The 23,702-nt window shown below is 40.0% G+C and overlaps 1 long non-coding RNA gene across 2 annotated transcripts; it reads right to left on the bottom strand.

The window, feature by feature from the left end:
• Positions 1 to 378: 378 nt before the first annotated feature.
• LOC135406840 (uncharacterized) lies at positions 379 to 21,746 on the bottom strand. 2 transcript variants are annotated; one of them, XR_010426521.1, is made up of 5 exons: positions 21,579 to 21,746; positions 20,119 to 20,189; positions 19,048 to 19,119; positions 13,823 to 13,975; positions 379 to 1,796 (listed from the first exon to the last, which is right to left on the bottom strand). It is a non-coding gene; the product is annotated as an uncharacterized LOC135406840 (long non-coding RNA). The 2 variants fall into 2 exon arrangements; XR_010426522.1 differs by lacking the exon at positions 20,119 to 20,189 and having other exon boundaries at positions 21,579 to 21,743.
• Positions 21,747 to 23,702: the final 1,956 nt, after the last annotated feature.

Genomic DNA, 23,702 nt, shown 5'->3' on the forward strand with positions numbered 1-23,702 from the left:
ACATTATACTTAGTTTGGAATTGACCCAGTAGAGACACCCAGAGTCCCTCTCTTGCTAAGCTTATGCTGATGAATTACCAGAGCCAACAGTAACCTCAAGGAACTCTGTTTTCAACAGAAATGAAAATGTATGAAAAGTTTATAAAATATGTGAAACAGCTTAAAGAAAAAGTGAGCAAGGCTGGCCCAGACCATCTGGAGTTAGTATCTCATTATCTGAACCATTGCTGGCTTTCAGTGTATGTGATAAAGTGGGAAGGAAAAGAAGACAAACATGCTGAACAGTGAAGGGACAAAAGGAGTATAAGGTGTGAAGGGAGGCTGGATGTGCTTTGTATGCCTTGTGACACACTTTTAGTGAGAAAGAGAGAGGAGAGACCTGTGCTTGCAGACCTCCACTGCTGCTGATGAAGAAGCATCAGCTGAAAAACCAACCAGTGGTACCAGGCACGTGCTCACATCCTGTGCTGGGAAGCCTGTGACAGTGATGTCGGGATGTCCTGCAGGTGGCTGGGAAAGAGGATGATGGAACAAAGCAGTCTTTCATTCCTTGCCCTGCAGAGGTATTCTCACAGTCTCAACTGAATGTATGAATCAGAAGGGCAAACACATACTGTGTTTTCTGTCTGGAAATTCAGACTTTGTGTCTTCAAAACACTTCTCTGGCACTCTGGAGGGTTACAATGGTGTCTATCAACTACTTGCTAAATTGGGGTGAAATTCCAATTTCCGCGGTGATGTTCAAAGGAGGTAGGTGCAGATATGGATGGGAAAGCAGTTCTGTAGAGACTGGAGAGCAAATGCTATGTCTAGGAAAAATCTGCTCTGCTTTTGATCTCCTTCCTGTCATACCACCCTTATGTCCTGTCATAAAATACCTTGAATGGTTCTGGTTTTAAAACAGTTGGGAGCAATTCTGAAATACCAACAGTATCAACACTTGGAAAAAATTTTTTAAACTTGGCCAGGCCTCTATGTCCTTAGTTGTGTAACCAGTTTCCTCAGTAAATAGATGTCAGATAGAAATAAATGTATTGAGGAAATAATTCACAGTATCTAGGAAGTTTTATTGTTCACAGAAATTACTATTTCTGTGGAGAAGGTGGTGCTCCCACAAGTGCAATCACATTACAAATGTTTCTTCTGTCCTTAAATGGTATTTTATTAAGTTCAAATATGCACTTTTTTTTTCTCCTTTACACTGCAGAAGAAACACATTAAGACTGAAATAGGGCAGCTAAGGAAATTAGCTTCCTATATCAGATGCTTCCATAAAATTATAGTGCCCATAAATTAATAATCTGCTTTGATGGACTAATGGGATTCTATAAAGTAGATGTCTGGCATGCAGAGAAAAGTACTGCCTGTGTTTAGAAATGGTGGAAAGCATAGTTTGACTAATCAAAATATGGTGACTGAAGTTCTTGCACATGTAACTCCAAATCCTGCAACTGCTTTCACTCTATTTTGGCCTTAATGCTTAATGGCCTTAATGGAGATCACCTAATGTTTCACTTCATCCACACTCTCCGAATTTTTTTATCCAAGAGCAACAATTTCAGATTTCGAATAAAGAAAACACATGTTGGGCCAACATATATATAATTCCAGAACATTCTTTCAAGTTACTTGACTGTTTTCTTTGTATTTACATCCTTCTCTCTTTCCTGTTGCTTTTTTCCTTCATTATCTCTTCAACGTGAGATCTCTAGCTTGCTCATTTACAGTACCTGGAAAGGCTCTCCTGTCTGTACATGTCTCCAACTCTCTTGAAAGTCACTGAGTTGGGCTGATTCCTGTGGTGGTGAGAAAAAGGTAGACATAAAGAGTTGTTTTGAGCATTCCAATAGGATCAGAGAAAGTCACTAAAAGCATGTAAGGAAGATATGGGGTTATATCCTCTGGGGTTTTATCGTCTGGTTGGTTGATTTCAGATTGTATGAAAATTACCTCTTGTAAGTTATTGCTTTTTCTTATTTTTTTTTAATACCCTAAAATGTTTTAAAAATATCCTAACTTAAATGATGTTATTTTAGCTAAAGAGCAAGACTGTGACAGAAGCTTTGCCTTCTGGCAATGTTGCTGTTGCAAATCTTCTGTGCAGCTTTGAGAGAACGGTTTAAAAACATTTTTATCTTTTTTGGTTTCTTAAGGATTTAATCTCAGCAGAGAAAATCATAACTAGGTTAAATTTCTCACTTTGTAAAATAGCTCGATGCCTATAAATATAGTGCTGAACTTAAATGGAGAAAAAGGAGCTGATGTGAATCTATTGCCAAATACGGTTCTTGGCTATAGACCCCCACTCCAAAATTTGAAGACTTTTCACTTCTTAAAGTGTTATAGAGCAGATGTCATGGTATTTCTCATTACTATCCTCGACTGCAGAAGATAATTTTTGTAAATCCATCACCTTTATCTTGAATATTACTTTAAATATACTTTTTTACAGTTTCTTCCGTGGCTTCCAAATGACTTGTGTATGGAGAAGACCAGGCAGATTTTTCTGTTTTGAACACCAATAGTTCTCAGGCATTCCACATTTGCAGAAAGACAATACTGGGGGAAAAGCATCAGGATAGATAGTATGACAGTCTATACAAATGATCGTAGTTCCTGACAGCTCCATTTTTTTCTACCATCTGTGTCCTCAGTCTTCCTGGAAATTATGGTATATCAGCAGTTCTGTTTTATTACCCAAAGCTAAATCAACTCAGAAGGATATTTGATATGGCAGCAATTTTGGAGTTTCCACAGAAAACCTGGACTTATAATTACTAGTATGTGCATATTTAGTATCAGAAAATAATTTCCAGATTTCTGAGTCTTGAAATATTTTCCCCAAATTACTCTGACCCTTTAGAATGGATTATTAGGAAAAAACAAACAACAACCAACCAAACAAAAACAACAACAAAAAAAATTCACCCCAAAACCAAACCAAAAAACCCACTCAAATTCTATCTGTTTTATCCTAGGTGGAAAGAAAACCAAAACAAACATAGAGCCATGTTTAAACCTTTCAGTGTCCTGGAAAAATCCTTGAGACTCCTTGCAATATCCTGGGGGAGCAACCTCTGACCCACTGTTTCCTGCTATGTTGTGCCAACAGCACCTCCTGCTTAGCCACAGGCTTATCCCATCATTTGGCAGCATGGATTTTCTACATGAGTCATGAGTAAATCTGCCTTGGTAGGTAGGTCAGAAAGAAATATAGTATTATCTGTGGACAGTGCACTTTTACTGGGATATGCAGACCGTTGTTCATTCAATATGCAAGTGTTTGCAGTGTGGGGAGCTAGAAATGCCTTTCATGGATAAGTTCTATGTATAATAATGCAAGGTCTTACATATCTTGTGCAGGGATTAAGTTTGGAGTAGATCAGGATTTGTATGCATTCAAATCAGAGGGAGATTTTGACACTGGTTTCGGTGGGACCACTTCAAGCAAGCTGCAAGCTAAGATCCACAATGCTGTTTCAAACATTCCCAAGTTCTTTTCTAAGGAATATCTGTATTTGTTTCATCTCTGTGGTTTTATACTATTCCCATTACATGTTATCTTCTTGTCAAGTGATCATGTTTTTCCAGTTATGGGGCAGTAAGGTGGAAAACTTGTCTCCTATTTCTCTTCATTTATTTAAAAGCAATACAGGACACCCACTGGCACAAATGTTCATAGACCATCTACAGGCAAATATTTTGTAACTATTTCGCCCTTTGTTTCTGTTTATTGGATGCCTTTGTTTCATCTTGCAATGTCAGAATGTTGAAAACACCCTGAAATGCAACACTGATGATGGACTCCAGTACTTAAATAAAAACATGGATGACAGATCCTCTGGGCTTATAAATCAACATAACTCCAGAGACTTTCACTACCTGAACAGACGATTCAGGAATGCAAACTTAACATTTTGGGATTTTTTTTTTTTTTATTTTCCAGTTCATGTAATTTGGTGAAACATAAAAGAAAGAAATATGCATTTGTGACTGATTTTTCCAACTGAATGATCTTTTTTCTCTTTACTCTGTGATTTTTATACAGCTCTTAATCATAGTTTGTAAATTATTTACTTCTAGGTACTTTAAATTTTGTTAGACCTGCCCCCCAAAGTTATTACAAAACTCATTGTATCCACATGAAATGAGGGTAAACGATAGTCCCTCCTCCCACTTATTTATGCTTTTTATATCTGCTTTAAACTATAGCTGATAACACATCTTTATGATAGAAGTGGGATGTAGTAGCACATATGTACCATCTACTGATGGAATATGTACCATGTGCTGGAACATCTGGGCGACAAGGGCGGCATCATCAGCATAGAGCAGCTCCCAGACAAGATGGTTTAAGGTCTTGGTGTGGGCCTTCAGTTGCCTTAGGTTGAATAGGCTTCCATCAGTACGGTATCGGATGTAGATACCGTCCTGATCATCGAGGTCTGCTATGGCCCTTTGGAACAAGCAATATGATTTTGCTGTCTGTCTGTAGGGTCACATTAAGATTTTTGTAATAGCAGATGAAAGGTTATTCTCTTTGGAGTTGACTGACTCATTCTAGGAAATCTTTGTGCTCCTTGACTTTGTTTGACCCTTGGATTTTATAAGGTTGGGGAAAATTAGGTTGATCAACCAGAGGACAGATATGGAACAGGGATTGCTTTGAATGAGAATGCTCCTTAAAAAGTTTGGGTTATAAAAATTCTACAAATTCCATAGGTCAGAAGTAATAAGGGACACAGCACATGTTTAGTAAAGAATAGAGCAGCCAACTAAATTTTTTTTTCTCTTCAAAGCAGGCAAATCTGAGAAAGGGCTGACTCTTCAGAAAAGGCAGCTAAGTCTTCTTTACATTGATTTTTTTAACGATTTCTTTTATCAGGTTTTAAAAGGTACAACTTTTTGAAATGAATATGGAGAGTTGCAGGGTGATCTTATGATCCTGAAATACAAACTGGCACATAACATTCAGTATACTAGGTACAGAAGACATACATGTAGGACAGAGGGAGAAAGAGGGGCAGATGGAGAGAGAGGACATTATTTATGTGCATCTATCTATCTATCTATCTATCTATCTATCTATCTATCTATCTATCTATCTATCTATCTATCTATCTATCTTTATCTCCACCATAAGAAGGCCAGAAAATGTCAGCCCAATAATTGGATGGGATCAGAGGAGCAAAAACAGCACTTATAATCCTTAAGGGAGTTGTAAGGAACAAGCCAGAAAATGTCATTAATATGTGACATAAATCTCTAGCATATCCATTTTTGGACACTGTGGACTCTTCACCCCTAGAAGAACAGGTATGACAAGAAATGCCATAGAGAAGGGAAGCCATACCAACAGAATGGTCTCAAGTATACAGAAAGGTTGAAGAGAAGCCCACAGCTCAGAGGAAAATGCCCTGAAAAAATTTTAAGAGAAAACATAAAATAAATATGGAATGATATTTCATTTTTTACCTCACACAGCAAAAATTAATTAACAATTAGGGTTGATTAAGTTAGATCTAATTGGAAATTTTTCACTTCAGGAGTAAGACAGAGGAAGAACTCATTGGCATGAGACATGGTGGGTCACAAAAAGATCTATAGAAGTTTTTGGAGGATGGTTTTGTTTGTTGCTACTAAATCTAGAGGTGTGGATCTTGTATCTGTGTCTGATTACTCCTGTGTAGCTAATAGACTGACAATAGAAAGGTGTACTGGCACACATAGTTCTCTACATGTTGTAGCATCTGTTACTGGCCTCTTTTGGAAAAGGGACACTGGCTGAGATAGATGTTTTCACATATTTTTTTATGGCATGACCTCAAAGACTAATTTTGAAGTGGCTACCAAGGTACACTGCATTTGTAATATACTGCTGTATACTACAGAGCCTGAAGGATTTGCCTTCCCAGGAGTGCAGCTCAGATGTCTGTCCTATATGTTAAGGCATAAGAGAGGGACATGGAGTGCTCTGGCATCTGTGTAGTTGTAGGGCATTGCTATCAAGGAGCTCTGGCTGAGGGGCTGTTCCTGAGAGGTACCTGCACAGTGGTGTCCACAAAGTTGTGGAGTCATATTTTAAAATCAAAATCTATTGGATTTTGATTTGTTACCATATTTTCCTTTTGGAACATTTTGGATTTTTTTTTTAAAACCTTTTGTTTTCTTGCAACACTTTTTTCTGTGCTAAAGAAGATAATTTTTCATCATATAATCTCCACTTTACTATTCTCATCCTCTTCTTTCTGGACTGGTGAACATTGTAAATATCTTAACACTTGAGAATGGACTTGAATGCTCTCTGGATGGTAATTTGAGATAGGATATTTTGGAATAGCTTTGGTCACTCTAGTGGTCCTGGTGAGCTCCAATCTTATGAAGACACATAACATATGTGGCATAACTGTTTAGTAATATTTGCTATGAAGCTTTGCAGCTGGCCTTTAACAGTACTTTGAGGCAATATTTGAGTAAATAAAATAAAAGTATTCCCCATACTGATGGCTGTGTCCTAATGGCTGACAAACAGTTCTATAGCTACTTGGTTTTGTTCACCTTTTAACATCCACATAAAACATTATCCATCATGGAACAATGGGTGTACATTCCACTCAAAGCACACAGCCGAGGTTGTATTTTGCAGGGCATTGAATCTGACAGGTCCAAGGATTGTGGTGGACAATAAACAGAGCATGAACTTAGAATGTGAAACTGCATGGAAGGGAGATTGTTCTTTGAATGTGTGATCAGAATGGCAGACAGTAAGAAAAATGGAGCTCAACAGACCTTGTGAATGTCATTGGTCAAGGTATTTGGAAAGTGCTCTGCCCAGTATTTTTAAAAACTACGTGCATGATTGAAAATAATTCCATGAATAAAATTGTTTTGGAAAGCTTTTGCCTTGCGAGGGATTTATGTGTGATGATGGTTACATATCAGCATTGAACTGGTGAGTTGACTTAGTTTGGCTACTGTTGTTTCAGACCACCTCCTGTGATCTGTGAGCGCTATTCATTTGTGCCATTGACTGTTGTCAGACTCTCTATTCACAAGTTTAGCATCCACAGCCTCCTTGCATTTCTTCCCCTTAGGTGGGAGCAGAAGGTGGGACCTTTGGCACATGTGCAGATTTTGAGTGCTCAGTAAAACCAGGACAGCTATAGGTCACTCTGCATTGCTGACCATACATCCCATGCATTCAGCCAGATTGTGCAGTACAGCCAGCAGTTGCCTGTGCAACATGCTGATACAGTGAGACTCAACCCATGAGATCTAAAAGCATGGAAAAGAGTATTTGTGATTGCAGAGAACTCTTTAATCTAGTAGATAAGAGATTCAGTCAGAGGCTAAGACTAGATTAGAAATTACTATGATTATGCAGTGAACGATGCATTTCAGGATGCTGTGGGTTTGCTTTTTTTTGATATTTTCAAATCAGGGCTGGATATCTTTTGGCAGAACAATATTCCAACCCAACCATGAGGCACTTGACTTAACAAAAGAACTGCTTAATGACATTCTACATTTTGTGTTTTTGCACGAATCCAGGCTGGATAATTACAGTCTTAAAATCTGAGACCCTGATGAGGTGCATTGTCTTCACAGCCAATTATTTTAGTTATTCATGCACTAGAACAAAATAAGATACCCTACAGAGATAGATACACTACAAAGGAAATTATATCTTTTCATTGCTATCTACTTTTGATATGCAGTATGTGAAACTTGAGCCATATCTTTCCATGTGTGTTATAAGATCATGCCAATAGCAATGGCCAAAAGTAACAGCTTTCTTTCTGTCAGCATTTATCCAATTATTTATGGTCAGGCTTTGTTGCAGGTTGATTGTCAGCAGCAGCAGCACTTACTTCTTTCTTTATCTAAAGAAATACTAAATTTTCATGCCTAATTGAATTCCCTTTATATTAGAGCACATTCAGTGAAGCCCCTCTATCAAGTTCAGCAGCATTACCCTTGTGCAAAACGGGCATCCACATTGATATATTGAACCTTGTATTTTTAAATTATTTTACACTCAGCTAAATATACTGCTTTTGTCTAATTCTAGAAGAAAGCCAGCAGTCGGATGAACTGTAGTTCAAGGTTTGCTGGTTTGATGGAATGGTGTGCTTTGCAATAGTACTCATCCTTGCACTCATCGTTTTGTATAGAGAAATATAACAAGAATTATTTAGGGTCCAATGTCTGAATTAGCTGCACTTCGATGTAAATGTTTTGGCATTGGCTTTCACTCTGAATGATAACTGATTCAGACTTATCTAGAGACAGAAGCCAAAGAAGGAACATAGCAAAAGGAAAGAACATTTAGACATCATAATGGCTCCTGTTTAATACTTTCCTGTCTGAATAGAAAATGGAAAATCCTTATCCTTTCATGCACTATTGTCTTCTGTCTTTGCCCCATTAGTGGTCCCAGCTACCCTCCCTTTCCAGATCATTATCTGTAAATCTATGAAGACTTTATCCTTCTTTTTGCCTTTTGGTAACAAAGCACTAATACCTTCTCCCCTCTCTTATCTTGATCTCGAATGTTACTGATGTCATGTTGACATCATAGTCTTGTATATGAAAAGGAATCAAGTGTTGCTCTCCAGAGTGAGAAACTGTAGAAGTGATGTATGCCCCATCAGAACTGACATATGCAAGCAAATGATATTTGGCCAAGATTTTGCTTTCTATATGTTCATACTGAGGGATAAAGTAGAGAAAATAATTCTAGAAGGAACAGGAAACAAGATTTAAGATCGAAGACTTGTTTGAAGTTTCTAATTTTTCCAGAAAGGCTTCTGGATAAACCAATCAAATTCAACCAGGAATCTCATAGGAACAACTTTCAAACTTTTAGAATATGTGAGTATGTATACATCTGACTTACAGAGGATTTTTTGAAAACTATCTGGTGCATTTGAAATTTCGCATGTGTCAAAAAGGTTTTGATTCTATGGGATTTAAAAAAGTAATGTCTTCTTTTTTTTTTCTTCACTGAAAATAATATTTTTGTAACATAATTTTAAACCAAATTAATTTTTTTTCACACATAACATTTTTTTACAATTGGTAACAATCATCATAGTTTTATAAAATACTGTTTAAAATTTGTAAAGCACAAATATTCCAACCAAACCAAAGGAATAATGCAGTATATTTTGGTGATATGATCCAAACATTTTATTTGATACTGTTTTGAACCTCTTCTTGCACATCCTGCTACATGACAGAGGTCAGAGTTTTGCTTTGGACCATCAACCAGGTTATTGTGTAGACTTGTGTGAATAGTCTTTCACATACTAGTGAAAGGGTACACAGATGCCCTTCCTGTTCTTGTCATTACAATTTCAGGCTGCTTCTGTCCTTAACTAGCTCTGGAGAGTGAGATCATACTTTGAAAACAGAGAAGAGAATTACAGCCCTCTCTCTTTTTAAAAGAAAATTGCCATGGGAATATAACACAAGCCATTGTTTCACAACTTGGACATGGAGAATTTAGTGTTTGTAACACTTATTTTGTAGAAGCTTCTACAAAACATCTCTAACTTAAGTGGTGGGGGTTTTTTTCCCCTATCCTTGACCTAACAAATTGCTCTACTGGGAGAATTTTGCAACAGCTGGATTGTTCATTAATCAATGGTAAATTAAGAAAATGACCTAGGATTGGTTATCAGCTAGATTTTCAGTATATTGAAAAAGTTACATCAGCCTCCAGATACTGTAACATAAGGTAGTATAACACAGACATCCCCAATTAGAGATCTCCTGGGGAGAAGAAGGAAATGGAGAAGAGAGATTGATGTCACCACGTTTTGTGGAATGGCATCTGTGAGGAATCTGTATCATAGTAGTTCAATTTACAGCTATATAGCTGTGAATTTAATTCCCATGCTAGTACCTGAGTAGTTGTACCACATTGGTGTTGCAATCTTGTGCTAGTCTTACTAGAGTAATAAAAACCAAGCCCTACTAAGCACCTTGTGAGATGATGTGTACCTCATCAGTTTTGACAGAATATAAGTGCACAGTTCCCTCCATTAAACCCACAATGACATCTTTCCTGATGATTCAAAATACCTGAAACAGGTGGTCTAGAAGACCGTTCCTAGAAATCCCTGTAGTGGTGTCTACATCAGTATTGCTGTAAATAATGTTAAATACCTTTCATTTACCATTTTTCCTTTAAGCTTCAATTGTGGATTGCCTATCATCCAAGACCTGTGCTTCTTTCCAGTAACTGTAATGCTTGTATATGAACTTTTAGCCAGGCTTCCTAAGGACCTGAAGTTTCTGTGATAAAATGGTCTATCTCTCCACTTGTGTATCAGTTCCCTCTGCCCTGGTAACTCTGCAATTTGCTAGCCAAATTTAACTGAGTCTGAAGGAGATGATAGAAATCTTAACATGAAATACATCCTAATGTGGTGGTGGGTTTTTTGTTTGTTTTTGTTTGTTTTTGTTTGTTTGTTTTTTAAATTAATAGGTGGAAAGAAGAAAGAGATCTTAATTAGTGCCTCATTTAAAAAGGTAGTCATAAGTCAGCTGTTTGTCAAACTGTTTAGTAACAGTCATCCAGTCTTCATGTATGAAGAAGCCAACTGGCCACAGCACATGGGTGACATGAAGGAATAGAATAACTGAGGTTACTACACTGGAAAGGCAGATGAGGACTTGAATCTGTAAGAAACCTGAACAGTTTTTCTTTTCACTAAAGAATGTGCCAGTTTTATTTGCTGCTGTGTACTTCTATCTGCCATATTGTGATTCCCTGTGGAACTTAAATTCACCCCACATAGGAAGTTTCTGTAATTTTTGTTTTAGAACTCATTGGTATAGCTACCAGCATTAGATTTCATGGTTGAAAACTCTTCTCGTTTTATCATCTTGAGACTTACTTTTCCCAAAAAAACCCATAAAACCAAACCAAAACAAAAACAAACGAACAAACAAACAAAACAAAAACCAAAACCAAGAAAAGAAGTGAAAACCAGCCCAGGTATCTCCAGAATTCTGTGCACAAAATTCTGCAAATCTGTGCTTATGTCACCTGTTGGTGTTAGGGCACCACAGATCCTTTCTATATGAGATGGTTTGGGCAGTATTACCTCAGCTCTCTGAGCAGAACTGCACTAGTCCTTTGTACCATTTGCATTTATTTTTGTTCTTTATCTCCAAGTTCCTAGTTGCTGTAATTCTTGAACAGCTCATCCCTTCCTGTTTGTCTATTGATATGAAAAAAAACATCTAAAGAAGTGTCAGAAATTTCTCCAACAGACAAAGCTTGGGTGTAGGAGAAAGTGCTGGAACAGGACAACTAGAGGAACTAGGTCTTAAGGACATATAAAGCAATGTAGTCAGGCTTCTTGTTTGGAGTACGTTGCTGATAAGGCATTTGCTCCTCACTGAAGGCAGAGTGTTTGGAAGAGGTTTATTCCAGTGCTGCTCTGGCAGCTGTAGCCAACAGAAGTGCATGGAGGTGACTTGCAGGGCAATAGAGCCCGCGGGTGGACAGGACACTGTGGGCAGCATGGCTGTAGGGCAGTACAGGCAGGGGAGGCTCTGCTACTGCTGCTAACTACATGGGGCAGTCAGCAGTTACACAGGGAAAAATGAGCTCCACAGAATCACTCTGCTGCCAGAAGCAGTGCTATTTTGGGCTGGTGTCAGTTGGCAGTCTGTTGTGTCCTCCCTGGCTGTCAGGTCTTGGGAAGGCCAAGGGCTAGTGCTGTGGTTGGCAGGTGAGCATGCTTAGAGAGAAGGGGCAAAGGACACAAATATCCCTCATGCATGTCCTTGGGAAAACTGGAGTGCAGCCTTCAAGACAACATCCTCCAGTTTGGCCCTGAATGGACTGCACAATTTTGAATAAATAAATCCTGTTCCCTGAGGAAATGCTCAAGTCTTTGTGTGGAGCTTTGTGACAGCAGAGAAAGCTATTGGAAGGAAAAGTAATGCATAATTTACTTGTTCATCCAAGTTCAATAAACCCCTTTGTGTACAGTTATTGCCTTTATGCAAAATAAACATCTCCGACAATGAAACAGGTTACTGGAGACTAATCTACTTTCTTTACTGGTTCCTTAGCAACTACAGCTATGAATTAGTTGCCAAGCAGCCTAGTTCAGTGTTTTGCAATGAAGTAAGAAGAGAAAAAAGAGCAAAATAAAAAGGTGCAAGACTGAATTGTGAAGTTGAGTGCAGACTAATAAGCAAAAATTTGTGTTTTGTTTTGCAAGGTCACCAGCCATTAGTTTTTCTCAGCTTTTCTTAAAATACACATATTCAAGATTGAAAGCTTCACTGTGGTTTTCTGGCAGTGGGGTGCAGGATTGTGCTGCCTGGCACAGTGGTGCTGCTGGGCTGTGAGCTTCTCCTGTATGGGCAGGAATGGCAACCTGAAGAGAGAGTTGGGACACAGAGCACCCCTCTGAGATGCTGGCTTAGGCAGCACATGCTGGAGGTGCTGCCAGGGGTTATTGATTGTTTCTCTGTGTATTGGTGATGAGCAGCATTTGCACTATGGACACTGACAAAAATAAGTCAGAAAAAATGGTCCTAACCTTATGGTGAAAATCTTTTATCTATATCCATACTGTCCTCCTAACTGAAACAGAGGTTGCTTTTCAGACGCATAAGAGAAAAAGGTCCCCGGAGGCAGATGAGGATCAAAATCTCGGAGGGGTAGGCAGGAGTACAACCAAGTCTGAGAAAATATGGGCTTAAATGGGGAGAGTTTACAAAAAGAAACAAGGTGTAAAAGGGTTGCTGGCCACTGTTCTGATCTGCTACCTCCACCGAGACCCCTCTTGCTGATCTGAGTCAGTGCCACAAGAATACACTGTGTGGATTCCGAGTGAGTGATCAGAGCTTTTCCTGCCTGTGAGAGGCCTTGGCAGAAGTCTGCTGGCAGGGTGGGCAGTATCTCTAAATGGGTCCCAGGGGATCACATGGACATGCCTGCCACAGCTGAGAACTGGGACCACCGATGGTGGGAGGAACTGGGAAAGCTACTGGAGACTTGACAATCCATCCTCATCTGTGGGGGCCTGATGTATGGCCACACTAGTATTGTATGTCTGGGGTCTGGGTCTTAACACAAATTGGTTTATGTCAGTTTCTTCCTCAGGGCATTAAGCTCCACAGTCCAGATGGTGGAGTGACCTGGGTACAGAAACCATATGGTAGTATATAGGAGAGGTTCAGAAGGGGAGAAGAAATATGTTGTGCTATACATTTCTCATAATAATAGGGTCAATGACATTTAGTTGATGGCACAAATGACACCAAAGCCATGAGTGGGCATAATTAATGATGACAAAACATAGGTACAGGGCATATAGACTGCAAAAATTGGACTGCATCACAAAACTTAAACTGGATCTGAATTTTAATGGTTTAAAATCCAAAGGCTTTAAGAAATCAAAAGTCTTTAAAGTTTTCAAAGCAGGGCACGGTACCCAAAAACTGTGGAGTGAGTAGTATTATTGCAATTACAGCATTTTGTGAATTATCAGGTCTTGTAGACCTGAGGTATTAGACCTGAGGCAGCACTGGGTATAGCAAAGTCTCTGTGGTTGCACAAAGAGAGACAGAGGGAGTGTGGGTCTGTCTATTGGGAATGGAGAAGGGGGGAGGAGGGCATAGGAAGTAGGGTAGGAATGGCCTCAGAAACTGTCAGCCCAGTACCGTATTTTTCTTTTCCTGTCCTAAACTCCAATAGAATGTTTAAAACTCAGTCTGCAAAATGTGTTTTTGTTTTACACTGCCCCCCACCCCCCTGAAAAAAAAAAAGACATTTTTGTTATCTGACCTCACCAGAGCCGCATCCTTTTGCTGCTGCTGCTGCCTTTTAATGATCATTTAAAAATGATTAACAATGCCTGGAGCCATGACAGCCTGACTTCCTGTGCTGAGCTTCTGCATGTCTGGATTTGTGGGAGGGAGTTCCTGACAAGAGAATTTCCTATAAAACAAGGACACTCGGGTCATTGTTGAGAAAAATGACTGCATGCAAGAGGTATAAGTCATGGACTAATACAGATGCTCTGGCAGAGATATTTTTTTACTTGGTTAGGGCTACTTTTTTTTAGCACCAGAAACACACTTGTTTGCAATTTCTGAAGGCATTAGAGCAACAGAGTGACTAGCTGTCATTGGCTGCACAAATCTAATCTTCAGTTCCATCTTCTTTTCAAAAAAAAAAAAAAAGTAAAGCAATGGGAAAGTCTTCTTTAAAATCAGGTGGGATTACTGAAAGATTTCATGCAGGGAGATGCATGACAAAAGCTCACTTATACCATGGGGAAGTGAAGACTTTGCAGGATTTAGTTTCTGAAACAGTGTTCTCAGTATGTGATTAAATACTGTCTCAGAAACAAAAACTCCAGTGTTTGCTCTCTGCTTCTTCAAGTAGAAACCCAATTTTTACTGATTGCATGACTCCTGCACTATCTGAATTTCTTATGGTTCCTGGTCGCATCAGGGTTTCTTAAAGCTTATTTCAGGGACTATATTAAGCTTTGGTTATTTAGGCTTTTTTCTAAATAAATTGGCTCATCTTGAAAAGGAATTTTATTTTGGGTGGAAAAATGTTCATATGTGTATATAGGAAAGAGGAGGAAGTGCATTCACTGCACATTTTTGGACACTCCAAACTCGCCTCTCTAGCTGACATATGTTTTCTTCCGCTGGGGCACTAAATAAAGGAGAACTGAACGCTCACATGCCTGTAGAAACATGTGGGCAAATGTACTGGGCACTGTGTATTGTATCAGAATGATACGCTTCTGGACAGGAAGTTGTTTCTATAAAATCCTTGGTTTTCTCCTGGATGGCAGGGCTAATGGAAGGAAGGAGACTTCTCTTTTTGGTTACCAGGGAACAAGTGCCACGGTCCGGGGGGAGAGGGGTGGGAATGGGACCGTGACACAGCACGGATGGGTTCGGGGACAAGGTAGAGATGCAAAATGGGACCCTTTATTCAGGTGTGTCGGGGTTTTACGAGTTTTAGGTGGGGAAAGGGCCAGGACATGGGGTGGAGCATGAGACAGACAAATGGGGGAGCAAATCAGGATAGGGGCACAGGCGAAAGAGGGAGGGACTGGAGAAGGAAAGGGGCAAACGGTACCTGTCTCCTCTCTGCAGCTTCTTCAGCCTACCAGAGAGGGGAGCGGGGGAAGCAAGGAGCAGGCAAATTCGTGGCAAGCCCGGGCATGTCCAGGCTGTGCACTGTGTAGTGTGAATACAAGGAAACCACATAATAACAGTAAAGCCTATATAATAACTGTAAGGTACATATAATAAAGTCCTGCCAATTACTGTATGCTTTTCTCCACGCCTGGAACTGTTCCCATCCTGAATCTTGCTCCTTCACAAACAAGATCATGGAAACAGCTCATATCCAACAGCAGAAATGCTACTGATGTGCTGGGGTTTACTCATCCACATGTTATGCAGCCAGAGCCTCTTGAAATGCAAAAGACTGCATCTCACCTAACTGGCTCGTACCCCTCGATAAGAACATGGGTCTTCTTTAGGTTTCCTGTATCATCTCCAAGACCATAGAACCAGAATCATTTAGGCTGGAAAAGACCCATTGAGTCAGGCCATAAATTTACCACTGCCAAATTTGGCACTAAACCATGTCTCTAAGTGCCATGCCTACAAGTCTTTTAAACACTTTCAGGTATTTAAGTACAGAATCACAGAATCTTAAAATAGTTAAGGCTGGAAGGGACCACTGGACATATTATCACTAGAGGTCATCTAGTCCAACCTCCATGTTCAAGCAGGGTTCCCTGCTACTCAGGATTGTGTCCAGATGGCTATTACCTATCTTTAGGGGAGGAGACTCCACAACCTCTCTGGGCAATCTGTTTCAGTGCTCAGCCGCCCACACAATAAAGCAGTTCTTCCTCGTATTCTGATGGAACTTCCTGTGCATCAATTTCTGCCTGTTGGCTCTTGTCCTATTGTTTGGCATCACCAAGAAGAGCCTAGCTCCATCCTCTTGACACCCTCCCTTCAGGTACTGACATACACTGGTACAATCTGCTCTCAACCATCTCTCATTGAGTCTGAACAGGCCCAACTCTTTCAGCCTTTCCTCATAACAGAGATGTTCCAGTCCCTTAATCTTTTTTGTTGCTGTCCACTGGTCCCACTTTGGGAGCTCCATATCTCTCTTGTACTGGTGAGCCCAGAACTGGACACAGCACTCCAGGTGAGGCCTCAGCAGGACTGAGCAGGATTACCTCTCTCAAACCGCTTCCTAGAGCAGTGTGACAGGAATGAGATGTTGGAAAGCAGTGCCATGGAAAGGACCTAGGGGTCCTGGTTGATGACAAGTTGAATATGAGTCAGCAGTCCCCTGGCAGCCAGGAGTGCCAACTGTGTCCTGGGTGGCATCAGGCAAAGCATCCATTGCCAGTCGATCGAGGGAGGGGATTGTCCTACTCTGCTCTGCACTGGGGTGGCCTCACCTTGAATATTGTGTGCAGTTTTGGGCACCACGATGTAAGAAAGGTATTGAGCTATTAGAAAGTGTCCAAAGGAGGGCAATGAAGATGGTGAATGGCCTTGAGGGGCTGTATGAGGAGCAGCTGAGGTCACTCGGTGTGTTCAGCCTGGACAAGGGGAAACTGAGAGGAGATCTCATTGCAGTGTACAACTTCCTCATAAGGGGAAGAGGATGGGTAGGCACTGATTTCTGCTCTGTGGCGACCAGTGACAGAACCCAAGGGAATGGCCTGGAGTTATGTCAGGGGAGGTTTAGGTTGGATATTAGAAAAAGTTTCCTCACCCAGAGGGTGGCTCTGGGTGCTGGTACAGGCTCCCCAGGGAAGTAGTCACAGCAGCAAGCCTGATAGAGTTCAAAAAGCATTTGGATAATACTCTCGGGCACATGTGGGACTCTTGGGGATGGTCCTGTGCAGGGCTAAGGGTTGGACTCAATGATCCTTATGGGTCCCTTCCAACTCAGCACATTCTGTGATTCTGTGAAAATTAATCGAATTTATTCCCAGTCAAAATCAGAGCTGGATAATGAGAAATAAAACAAATCTAAAGAACACCTTCCTCCCATCCCTCCTTCCCTTCCAGCCTTAGCTTTATTCATAATTCTCTATCTCCTTCCCCAGAGTGGCTCAGAGAGATGGGTATCCTTTTGTCCGTGACATACATTCCTTCAAGACTCCCCCAGCATGTGTCCCCCATAAGGTCACAAGTCCTACCAGTAAACCTGCTCTAGTACGGGTTTCTCTCTCTGCAGGGCCAGAGGTTCTGCCAGGAGCCTGCTCCAGTGCGAGCTTCCTATGGGGTCACAGCCTTCTTTTGGTCATCCACCTGCTCCAGTGTGGGGTCCTCCATGGATGCTGTTGGATCTCTGCATTCCATGGACCTCCATGGACTGCAGGGGCACAGCTGCCTCACCATGGTCTTCACCATGGGCTTCAGGGGAATCCCTGCTCTGGTGCCTGGAGCACCTTCTGCTCCTCCTTCTTCACTGATCTTGGCGCCTGCAGAAGTGCTTCATTCACATGTTCTCACTCCTCTCTGGCTTCAATTGCAATTGCTTTTGCTTAATATTTCCCCTCCTCCCTCCTTCTTAAATATGATATCACAGAGGCATTACTACCATCTCTGATTGTCTCAGCCTTGACCTGTGGTGGGTCTATCTTGGAGCTGGCTGGCATTGGCTCTGTAGCAATAGGAGAAGATTCTGGCAGCTTCTCACAGAAACTACTACTGTAGCCCGTGCTACCAAAACCATGTCATGCAAATCCAACACATTCCACCCCTCACCACTGTGAATCACATGGTTAAGAATGATCATTAAAATCCACATTCATTACACAGTCTTCAGTCACATCAACCAAGAAAAAAAACTGCATACGCAAAAATCAAAATAACATCATCACTGCACCATGAAGGACTTCTTTGATCTGAACTAATACAGAAGACAAATGGTGTGAAGGGCTTGTTGGTGCAATGCCCTATGTGTAGAAGCACAAATGTGAAACGTTTCAGTAATACAGTACAGAAATTAAGCTTGCCAAACCTCCTTTTGACTGAAATTGTTATTGAATTCACCTAACCCCAAAGCATCAAAATAGACCAAAGAGATTATGGAATTGATGATCCAGAATTTAAACATACTACATAATGAATGTTTGCCCAGAACTCTTTGTATTCATTATATTTAATATGTTTGTTAGTCTAGAGTTGATGACAATGACTTGTTTTAATAAAAAAGAGGTAGCAACTGTGAAATTGCACAGAGGTCAGCAATGTATTCTGAGCAAGGAATATCTGCAGTAAACTGGGAATTGAGTTTTGGAGACCATTACACAGTGTTCATGGTGATAAAGGCAAATTTCTCATGTAAAATCAGTTTGTTGATGACAAAACTTAGAAAATCTACTACTACTAAAGCTGGAATAGAAAGCAGCCAATTTGGCAGAAACAGATCTCCCAATAGGTTTCAGTAGAATATTTTTACAGTTTAGAAAGAACACACTAGTGAAAAGTCTGAGTCAGTCACAGCTTCCATACCCTTCAAGGTTGAACTCAAGCTCCATCCCAAACGTCTTTCAGCTGCATATTTCATTTACTGCTGGGCTTAAGCTCACTTACAAGATTAGAAAAGACAACAGGCTTCCTCATTCCTTATTTGCATTAAATATCCCTTTTTTATCAATAAGTAGACAATATGTGTGCATTATCACACAAAAAAGTATTTCTCACCAAACAAGGAAATGTCATGATAAATATAATAGCTATTGCAAAATAGCTATTATATAAGTATATAAAATATATATAAATATAATAGCTATTGCAAAACTACCCTTCAGCAAGGACTATTGTAGCTAAACAGTCATGAATATGAATGTCTTGAAAATGTCATTACATTTCCCCTGCTGATACCAACAGCTGAAACTTCTGACTTTTGCTCATTGATGATACAGATATCATTCTATATCTTTCTCTCTTTTTCTGAAGTGTTTCATGGCTTACATAAGAGCAGCTGAGGCTCACCTGTGTGGCCTGCAGCCAGCACAAGTAAGGGGAGCTGGCCAAAAAAGGAATGTTCCTAGTTCTTTTGTGCACCTGGTAAATGAATTCCAAGGAGATAAATATTAGAAATTGAGCTGTTTTGGAATTTCTCTATAAAACTGTTGTGTAGTTCTTTTGGGTTTTGGGTTCTTTTGGGTTGTTTTTTTGTTTTGTTTTGTTTTGTTTTTACCAAATAACCTTTCTTTGATACCAAAATTTGTGTGAAGTTATATCCCTCTTTTGACAGGTAAATCATCTGTAAGAGAAATGCATTTTTCTCATGTCCATGTGGCACAAGAACCTCATTTTCCTACAGCCCATTTGTGGCTTGATTACAAGGCTGCAATGTATTTGGTGTTGGCATTCTTGCTGTAGCCCCTGCTAGAGGTGTTCCATTTTGTATAAATACAATTTCTCTGAATGGGAGACTCGGTCTTTCTCAAACCATATGACTGCTGTTGAATAATTTTCCCCATTCCACTGAAAATCATCTTTTTTTTTTTTTTTTTTTTTTTTTTAAATCACAAGCTGCTTCCAGTGGTCTTGGCTTCTTTCCAAAGACAGCAGAGAAATTGGACTTCTTCACAGAGTTCATTCACTGACTCTCGACCACGGGACATGGGAAGCATTTCACGAGCATTTAAACTTTAACTGTAGATCATTAAGCTGATGGCTGAGATATCCCAATGACAGCAGTTCATAGCAGGAACCTACAGCATGCATGTAGGATTTCTCCAAGAAACTAATGAGGTACCATCTATTCTTTCTTTTAAGAGTCACCTGTGTCCTCTCTGTGGTGTATTTTATCCTACCAGCTAGACAGAGTAAATGCTAGACCATATGGTAAGCACAAAGAGACATGAAGTTAGTCCTGATGAGATACAGAGGCTGTCTGAGTTCAGGGAGAGAGGTCCAAAGAGAAGAGAATCACAGTGAAGGCCCATTACTTCCAGGCAAATGGCCTGGGACTACCATCTCCCCAGGGAAGGGGGGTGGAGGAGACTCCATGGTGCAAAAAGCATGTCACAGATTTTGTGTGGAACTGATTCTCACCTGCTTTTATGAGGAATTCCATTCCTGCAGCAAGGTATCGCGCTCAAATGGGCACTGGGAATCCTTTGGTCCTGCAGCCAGGACACTGACTTACAAACTTGGCTACCTGCATCCTGTTCTGGTTCATTGTTTTCCTAAATGCGTGTCTGAGATTAACAAATTGCACCTCTTTAATCTTTGAATTTTCCCTGCTCAGACTTTTCTCAGGCTTTTTCAACTTTTCTCTGGATGATACAGATTGAAGACTTTTCTTCTGACATAATCAGAAAATGCAGAAAGATGTGAAGTGTGAAGAATTAGTAGAAAATGCCAAACCCTTTCCACTTGTAAGATTGATAATTTCTGTAGATTCGTATTGTATATTAACATTTGTTTTTAAAGTGTTACCAAAATCAATTAAGAGGAAAAACCAATAATGCTTTTGATATAAAATGTCGGTTTGCTTCTGGGCAGAACAGCTGTCACACATGCTTTCAGAGAAGGAAAAATTGATTACATTTATAGGAGGATATGTGTGCAGTATAGCATATTGTCCTTATCCAACAAATGAAGGTTTTCCCATGAGATATGTTACTGATTCGCAGTGACACCATCACTGCTGCTTATACATCTGTTCTGCTTTTAACTGCAGTATAACTCAATCATCCTGGACAGATCCTCCTTTCAGATATACATTTCCTCTAAACCTATCAAGTCATAGGCATGACAACATCTGAACCCGTGCCAAGGCCTGTGATTAATTGGAGACCCACTTCCTCCCTCCCAAAATGCAGATCTCTGGCTGCTGAGGATCTGCCACTGACTTTCCACATCAGGGCTGAGCGTCACTGGCCACCCTACCCTGCTGTCACTGGCAGCAGCCAGGCAGACAGGGAAGGGCTTGCTCTATTCCGCCCATTTAGTTCAGGATTTTCACTGGGGGTCCCCAGACCTGCACCAGACGGGACACTGTTTTTGAATTGGATTTTTCAAAACCACCTAAATCTTATCCTTGTCCAGTTTAGTGCTTAGATGGCAATACTCTGGAAATATGTGCTCTGCAAATCGATGATTTCTGCAATTGTTCAGTGTGAAATTTTCCTTTTCTAGAGCATGAAACTCATACCTGTCAACTAAAATGAGTCTTAGTTTTCCCGTTTTTAGATGCCTACAGGTAGATTTCTTCTCTCAGCTGGCCACCCCGAGTGCCCTTTACAGTTAATAGATATCTTTCCTAGGATAGCAAGAAGCCTTCTCCTTGCCTCTCACCAATCATGACACATTAAAGGGTGTCTCACCAAAACCTGAACTGTCTGGGAACTGGCACCATCCTCCAAGTGTTGGCTGTATCACAAGATAAAAGGCATATCTGCATGCATGCAGGCAAGCAAACACACGTTCTTATTCCAGTTATAGGCAGGGATGGGGGGACTTCAGCGTCTTCGATGTGGGTGGCAGAGAGCATTCACACAGCTGCTTACCTGACTTTGCAGGCATACTCCAGCAGTGTTCTGTTTCAGTAACATGGCTGTTGTCTTAGAACTGGTTGCACAGTGTTGCTGGTTGCTCCAGTGACTGCAAAACAGCACAAGTATGGCTATAAATAAGGGACATCAGATGTAAGGGCTGTTTTCAGAGAAATAAAATGTACAGGTTTCTTTAAAGTTATTAAAGTTGCAGTATTATAAATGCCATCAGAATCTAGTCAATTCTGTTCAGAGAAACAATCTCTCTTCATCTTGAAGGGTGAACAAGCAATCTCAAGGTACAGGGTACTCCATAAATAGGATGGGGAGCAAGTTGCTCACTAAGATGAGGTAATGAACTACCAAATTCTTTTAAACAAAGAGAAGATAATGTAAAATGATAAGTGATCTCAACAAGTAGTGAGAGGGAGAAAGTTATCAACATCTTATAGGCTTGAACTGTGATCTGTAGTTGGCTGACTTGTTAAATGTAAAAAATTCTCAGATATAAGCAAAAAAAAGTGTGTTGCCTTTGCAAAAGCATATCCCTCTTGTTTAAAATTGCAAGAAAGAATAACGCATTCATCATTTTTAATCAATCTTTAGAACAGTGACCTAACATACTTTTTGTTTATAGCTCTCTTTTATAATAGTCAGTAATAAATATTTTAGAAGTTGACAATATATATAGTGTTTTCAAAAGTGAGGAGCAATGAATAATAACTCTTCCCAGCATGAGTGAGCAATAAAGATAATCACTGGATGTACATCTCTGCAAATACTCAATAATACAAATTCTACTAACCTTTCTATAACACATTTTGGGTGCAGTATTGCAGTCTTATTTTAAATATTTCTTTCTTGCTTAATATTTTTGCAAATTAATATTAATATACTGCAAATCTGAAGGAGAAATATCAGACTTACTGAGGTCTGTGGGAATTTTGTCATTAGTTTCTGTGGATGCAGAATTCCGTGTTAGCTGAAGTCTTATTGCCCTGGTTTAATGGGCTTAGGGTAGAAGCCTAGAGGTTTTTAGCCAGCAAAAATGTGACAGCCTTTAACAGCCTTTCAAGTGAACTGTTAAAGGTTTAAGAAGAATCCTAAATGTTTTTAAGATAGGAGTTGAGTTTATAAATAAATTTGAAATTACTTTGTATGTTCCCAATTCCAAGACTAAACAATTTGTCTGAGCCCTCGGTACCTTTAGGAACAGCAAGCTGATGGAAAATCAAGGAAAATCACTAAGCATCTAAAATTTCTGTGACTTGTGTTACAGGAGCTGCTACTGAGATGGTCTCCCTGGTGAAGTTGAATTTCCTCTTCTAGTTCTCAGTTCATCCTTTAGAAAGGCACTATTCTTTCTCTCACTTAGCCCAGACTGCTTACGCTCAGGGCTTATCTGTAATGAACTAATACATTTTGCCAGAAACTGCTAAGACACATGTTAACAAGATGTCTTTAGCATGGACAAGAATGGTTGTACTTAAATATGTTGTCTGGACAGACTTGATTCCACAGTCTTTTGGGGTCTTACATCTGTGAAGTACTGATGGTTATGTATGTGTTCAATAAGAAAATGTTTTCAGGTGCACAGAGAGGAAAATCAGTTTATTATTAATAGATGCATTCCGTGTTTGCTGCTTTCTTTGTGTCTACTTGATAATCTGAGGCTGAAAATTTTAGTTACCAGCATACAAATGAACATTGTGTACCTCTTTCTTGTCTTAGCATTCCTAAAGACATTTTTAATTGAAGGGATTACTTATTCTGCCAGGTGTATGACCATGGGAGTAGCATTGGCACATTGTAAGACAGCGTCCTGAGGGCTATTAGAGGCTTAGTATGAAACGCTAATTTTTCATGTGTCTTTAAATTCAACTACTGAGTTGGTGCTTTTATCACTACAGCTATCTGAAACACGCAATTTTACAAATTCAGGCCTTAACCAAGTTTGGAGTTGCTTGAAGTTTGTTGTTGAAACCCATTTCTCGAAGGCACTAAGCGCTAAGCAGAACCCAACCTCCATTGCAGTGGTCTAAGGACAAGGCTGCTGGTCTCAGGCCTTGAGTTTTCTGCATGCCATGCTCTGGCAGTTCCTACAGCATTTGCAGTTCCTACAGCATATTTGTGGGGTAC

The sequence above is a fragment of the Pseudopipra pipra genome, chromosome Z, assembly GCF_036250125.1.
Source record: "Pseudopipra pipra isolate bDixPip1 chromosome Z, bDixPip1.hap1, whole genome shotgun sequence".
Taxonomy (NCBI): domain Eukaryota; kingdom Metazoa; phylum Chordata; class Aves; order Passeriformes; family Pipridae; genus Pseudopipra; species Pseudopipra pipra.